Here is a 6574-nt window from a genome sequence, read left to right on the forward strand (position 1 = left end):
GTGTTTGTTGCAGATTTAATTACGTGTTCATTTATTGGTAACCTGTTCATGTCATCCTATCTTGTAGGAGGATGGTAATGTTGACTTTTTCAATGAATTCACGGGACTTCAATATAATGCAAACCCTTCAACATCCTTCTCCAAAAAAATTCAAGGTATAGGTATGTAATAGCTTCCATTCCCATTCTCATTCAATAGAATAGATTAGTCGCCATGGCTCCATTAATTTGCGATGAATCTGCCATAAATTTCATAAATAATAATTTTCGGAAACATTTTTAATAATTGAACTACTTTGCAGTTTAATTTAATATATCATATTTCCCATAAGCTTCACCAGTATGTTTAATTAGTTTTTAAGTTTTTATGGTATGTTCAATTAAACTGTGATCCGCTCCTCCTTTTAATAATTGAACTACTTTGCAGTTTAATTTAATATATCATATTTTCCATAAGCTTCACCAGTATGTTTAATTAGTTTTTAAGTTTTTATGGTATGTTCAATTAAACTGTGATCCGCTCCTCCTTTAACCGATACACCTGGAATCTTTATGCACAAGAACTTCCAAAAAAGCGTGTCACGCGTTTCTGTTATAGACGTTGTGGTAAAGTGTGATCCGCTTCACCTTTAACGGATCACATCTTTTTTGAGATAAAGGAGCCGTGGCCTGGAATTTTTATGTCGTTTTGAAATAGATAATGTTATTGTGCGGTGCATATATATGGGTAAGTTCAAGCGAATAGTTCGAATTTTTTTTTGTTGACATCTTCCTCTTCTATCTGTCATCTGTATATGCTCTTCTGAAACCCCATAGAAGACACTTCCTCTTCTATCTATCACCTGTATTCAATCGTGTGGTCCATACTCACATTCCTCTTTCTGTTTGTCTTCCTTTCACATCACAGCCTTTAGTTGTTTGGGAAAAGCTGATGGGTACTTGGAGTACCACCTCCATCTTCCTAAACTAACATTTAACTCCTCTGCAATGCCTCCTTCCTCGTTCTTTTTATCAACGGCGGATGTTGAGCCCTTGAGGAAACTGAGATCTCGATTTAGTCGTATTTATGTGTAGACGCTAGTCATGGAGATCGACCGACGCACGACGAGGAAATCAAATTAGCTTACGATATTGATACTTCTGAAAATACCATTCTTCGAGAGTTGATCTGTACATGAGAAGGAAAGATCTTTGAATTTCGAGCAGCTGTGGCGATTCCTATGAGATACAGGCGTACCATATGACACTCAAAGCACAGTGTCTTGATTCAGGGTTAACTGTTCATATAACGCTTCGTTGAGCACAAGTTAGGGTTCCGGCCAATTTCCACTCAAAAATTGAGCCCAGATCACCACACCAGGGTTGGTACTTCGACTGCAAAATTCGTCATCAACAACGGCAGCCGTGTGCACTCAAATAAACCAAGATTTGCTTAATTGCGTGTGCCTGTGGAATTTCAGCAACCCAATTAAAAAAATCTCTATATCAAGAAAAGGTGTGTTCTCTGGTTATTTTCTGTATTGATTTAAATAATTATTTACCTCGCAGTTAGTCATATTTATGAGTCATATACTGATTCCTTTTCCGCCATAGTAAATCATGATGGTTTATGTTTAGTGGCAGAGATGGCTTCGAATTCGTCGAACTCACCGTGCGCTGCCTTCAAACTCAGAGTGTGTATTTGTGTCGTATTTTCCTCCGGAAAAACCTCAAAAATTTTCCAATATTCACAAGATCTTCGGAGTAAGCAACGTGGCCAAAGTACCCAATGATTTGGAGCCCCATCAACGGGAGGACACGGTGAATTCTCTGACATATGAAGCCGAAGCTCGCTTGAAAGATCCCGTTTATCATTACGTTGGAGCGATCTCCACGCTGCAGAGATAGGTGCAACAGCTACAGAAGGAACTGGCGGCTGCCCACGCGGATCTCCTTCAGTACACCTCTGCAGCGGAGCGTGTTCTTAATCCACATAGTCCAGGCTCGACGATGCCAGCTTATTCCAGAGTTGACATGATTCATGCGGAAGGTGGGGAACAACAACAGAAAAATTTAATGGAATTCCCTAATTCTAGAGAAGAGTTACAGCTGATCAGCTTTAAGAATTGGCCTTGAGAATCATGCCTATGCACTGTATTCTTCAGCCAGGCCTGCAGAGATGGCGGTAGCGTACAACCATGACAGGTATTTATTTTATATTCATATTCATATTTATGATTTATTCTTTGGTTTTGACCAAGAGGATCAGCCAGAAGGGATGCATGGATGATATTTGATATGGCCATGACAGTTATTTATTTTATTTTCATATTTATGATTTATGCTTTCATAAATGTTAATGTTTTTAAATTTTAATGTTTTGTTATTGCTCGCTCCATTTCATTAATCTCCTTTTGCTCTTTAATTCTTCTTACTTTTAGTTTATTTTTTTCTTCGTGCTCTGTTCTTGGTCCTAAAGACTTTCGATTTTCTTTGCCTCTTCTGTTTGATGGCAATGTTCTTCGTCATAAAACCCAGAAAACATAGTTAGTTCTGTTTGAAAACGGGGTTAGTTCTTTGTCATAAAGCCTCATAACATCTAATAGCTTTTCCAAGTCACAGTTTGTAAAATATGAACTAATGTCTAAATGTCAGTGTGTGAAAGTCTGTGAAGCTTCAAATCTATATCATTCCTTATTTCACATTTTTTGTTTTTTAACTCTTTCAACATTGCATTTTCTTCTGAATTGATGAATCCTGCTACCACTTTTAGAAGCTTTTGGACTCTTCCACATATCTTGACTATCTGCTTCAACTTGTTAAGAGGTAGTTGCTTCTCACTATTGTCATCCATAGGGTAGAATTTTCTTTTTACTCCACTTATCAATAGGGTAGAATTCTCCTTTTATTCCACTTATCTTCAACCTCAATTTACTTATTTTAAATTATTTTCTTACATTTAAGTATTTCAAATTTTTATATAAACAAATTTTTAATTTTTTTTTTTAATATTTGATTTTCTTATTTTAAATATTTAATTTATTCAATAAATATTTATATTAAATTATTAAATATATAACAAATAAAACTAATATAATATACTTAAAGTTATTGTTCTATATCCTATGGTATTTGATTTATATCATTTATATTTATATCGTTATTAGTGAATGGGTTTTTCACTTAATTATTGTACTTGAATTGTTTAGTTATATTTATGTTTGTATAATTATTTATTGATTTGAAATTATATAGGAATATTTTTGTAAATTGAATGTTTTGATTTATAATTTATTATTTATAATGTGAAAAGATATCTTTGTACTATTTTATTATATGTAATTATTTATTTTTAGGAAAATGGATGATATAAAAGAATTTATTCATGAGTAGATTTTTATTTTTATTTTTATAAGATATGTGAAATGGATGTGTTTGTTTATTTAAATGTGAAAATAGGCTTAATTTTTTTTTTAATGTACCCATAAATTGTATTCTTTTATGATATGATATATTTGTTAGATGACATGACATTAATATTTATGTATAGACATTGTTTTTTATTTAAAATGATATGTATATGTTGGTGTATTTTATGTGTTTTTTAAATGAAAGCAATTTTTGTTTATTTATGTGATATGATGGTTGTTCTTTTGATACTTAGGTAATATGATTGAATTGAAAGATAATATGATGTTGACAATTTTGTGCACGTTTAATGTGTATATATTTTAGTATTATTTGTTTTATTGTTTGTTAGATGATATAATGATTGTGTTTCTTAGATAATATGCCTATAATTGATTTCTCATTCATAAGTTGTTTTTTTTCTGCTACATGATGTGGATTGTATTTGTTAAATGATATGATTATGATAATTATGATTATGCTTTTGTTTGTTAAATGACATGCTTTAGCTTGTTTGATGATATGATGGTGATATTGAGAGAGAGAGATAATGAGAGCGAGGGGCTGGGAAGAGAGGGATGGGGAAGGGTGAGAAGAGAGTGTTGGGGGAGGGAGGAGGATGGGGAGAGGGAGAGTGGGAGACATGGAGGGAGAGGGTCAGAACGAGAGAGGTAGAGAGGGGAAGAGGGGGAAGGAGAGGAGGAGAGGGCAAGAGAAGGAAGGGGGGGAGAGAGAGAGGAAGATAGTGGGAGAGGGAGAGGGAGAAAGAGTGTGAGAGAGTAGTTGAGGGGGAGGGAGAGGACGAGAGGCAGAGAGAGGCTGTGGGCTAGAGGGAGAGGGAAAGGGAGGTAGATAGTGGAAGAGAAGAGAGAGAGAGAGAGAGAAGGAGTGAGAAGAAGAGAAAGAGGGAGACAGAGGGAGAGGGGGAGATAGAGGGAGGGAGAAGATAGAGGGGGGGAGAGAGATATAGGTGTGGGAGAGAGGAGGATAGGGAGAGGAAGTGAGGGAGAGAGAGAGGGGTCGGAGAGAGGACGATAGGGAGAGGGACAAAGGGAGAGAGAGAGAGAGGTTTCAGAGAGAGGAGGATAGGGAGATGGAATGGGGGAGAGAGAGATATATATGTGGGGGAGAGAGTACGATAGGGAGAGGGAGTGGGGTAGAGGGGTAGGGAGAGTGAAAGAGAGAGATAGATAGGTGGGGTGAGAGATGGAGATAGGGAGAGGGGGAGACAATGCGAGAGTGGGAGAGAGCGGGATAACGCAATGGGGAGAGGGAGAGAGTCAAGGAGGAAGAGAGGGAGAGGGGGAGAGAGATTGGGATAGGAGGATGGGGATGGGGAAGATATTGGGAAAGGGGGAGAGGGAGAGAGAGGGACATGGAGGCAGAGGGGGAGGGGGAGGGGTTATGAAAGGGGGAGGGGGAGAGGGAGAGGGATAGGGGGAGAGGGAGAAGGAGAAGAAGGGGGGGTGGAGATATTGGGACAGAGGAGGGAGGGAGGAGAGAGAGAAGGGTAGACAGGGAGAGAGAGACTCTGGCAGAGGGAGAGAGAGAAGGAGGGAGCAAGAGGGGAAGGGAGAGAGGGAGATAGAGGAAAGAAGGGAGAGGGAGAAAGAAGAGAGGAAGATGTAGAGGGGGTGAGATAGGGAGGGAGTGAGAAAGAGATAGGGCGGGAGAATGGTGGGGGGGGATGGGAAGTGGACAGTGAGGGACCAGGGGGATATGGGGAAAAGAGAGAGATAGGTGTGGGGAGAGAGGGGGAGAAGGAGAGGGAGAGCCTGAGAGAGGGGAAAGGGGAGAGGAAGAGAGAGACAAAGATAGGGGGAGAGAGAGAGAGAGAGAGAGAGAGAGAGAGAGAGAGGGAGAGAGAGGGGGGGAGAGAAAGCAGGAGAGAGGAAGGGTGAGGGAAAGAGAGCAGGAGATGAGTAGAGGGGGACAGAGAGAAAGAGGGGGAAAGAGGGAGAGGGAGAAGGAGGGAGAGTGATAGAGAGAGAGAGGAGGAAAGGGAGGGAGATGAAGAGTGAGCATGAGAAGGGGAGGGGAGAGGGAGAGGAAGAGAGGGCAGGAGGGTGGTGGGGGTGAGAGAGAGAGAGAGAGAGAGTAGGAGGGGGAGGGAGAGACGTAGTGATAGGGAGACAGTGAGAGAGAGAGGGAGGGAGGAAGGGAGACGAAGAAAGAAGAGAGGGGGAGGAAGTGGGGGTAAGAGAGGGGGAAGTGGGATGAGAGAGGGATTTGGGGGGAAGGAGATGGGGAGGGAGAGAGAGTGAGAGAGAGATCATAGGGTTAGAGAGAGAGAGATTAGGGTAGAGAGAGTGGGAGAGGGAGAGGGTGAGGGCATTGGGGAGGGGAAGAGAGCGGGAAAAGGGGAGGGAAAAGAGGGAGAAAGAGAGGGAGAGGGAGGGAGAGTTAGGGGAGGGGGCAGGGAGAGCAAGAGAGATAAAGTGATAAAGAGTGTGAGGGAGAGAGGGGGAGTGGGGTGAGAAGGGATGGGCAGAGAGATATGGCGAGCGGGAGTTCCCGGGAGTTGGGGAAGGGGCTATGTTGAGAGAGGGGGAGAGGGATGGGGAGAAGGAGAGGGAGAGAAAGGGAGATGAAGGGAAAGAGAGGGAGGGGGGAGGAAAGAGAGGGAGGGGGGAGGGAGGAAAGAGAGGGAGGGGGGAGGGAGGGAGGAAGAGTGAGAGAGAGGGAGTGAGTGAGACGGACAAAGAGAGAGGGAGAGGGGGGAGAAGAGGGCGGGAGAGTGTGAGAGAGAGGGAGTGAGACGGGGAGAGAGAGGGTGAGGGAGAGAGAGAGGGAGAGAAAGAGGTGCAGGGAGGGGGAAGAGAGAAGGCAGCGCACGGTGAGTTCGTCGAACCATGGTCAACAATTGTTAACCGTAGTCTACCGTATTTAGCATGGCTAATGATCCAGTTGGATATCGGTGGCCACCAACCTATTCCACTTGGACTCCAACACTGTCTCTTTCGATTTTTTGGGATCCTTAATTGTAGCATAATTTACTATTTTTTACAATTTCTCCAGCCTTGAACTTCTAGAGTTGTTTTGAGGCCCTAAACAACATTTTTAGGGAAATCTTCTAGATATTCAAAATGAGCCATTATGAGAGTGAAATACTTGGAATTTGTTTTGAATTAGGACATGTTGAGAAAATTAAAGTTTGGATTCTCTTTTAGAGAGCACAAAACCATGTC

General features: G+C 41.5%; 1 pseudogene; it reads left to right on the top strand.

Moving 5' to 3' along the window:
* The first annotated feature begins 1624 nt into the window (after positions 1–1624).
* LOC149264591 (LOB domain-containing protein 25 pseudogene) lies at positions 1625–2114 on the top strand (annotated as a pseudogene).
* The last annotated feature ends 4460 nt before the right edge of the window (positions 2115–6574 follow it).

Source organism: Pinus tabuliformis, chromosome 6 (genome assembly GCF_031772625.1).
Source record: "Pinus tabuliformis cultivar Carrire ecotype Pingquan chromosome 6, CPIR1, whole genome shotgun sequence".
NCBI lineage: Eukaryota > Viridiplantae > Streptophyta > Pinopsida > Pinales > Pinaceae > Pinus > Pinus tabuliformis.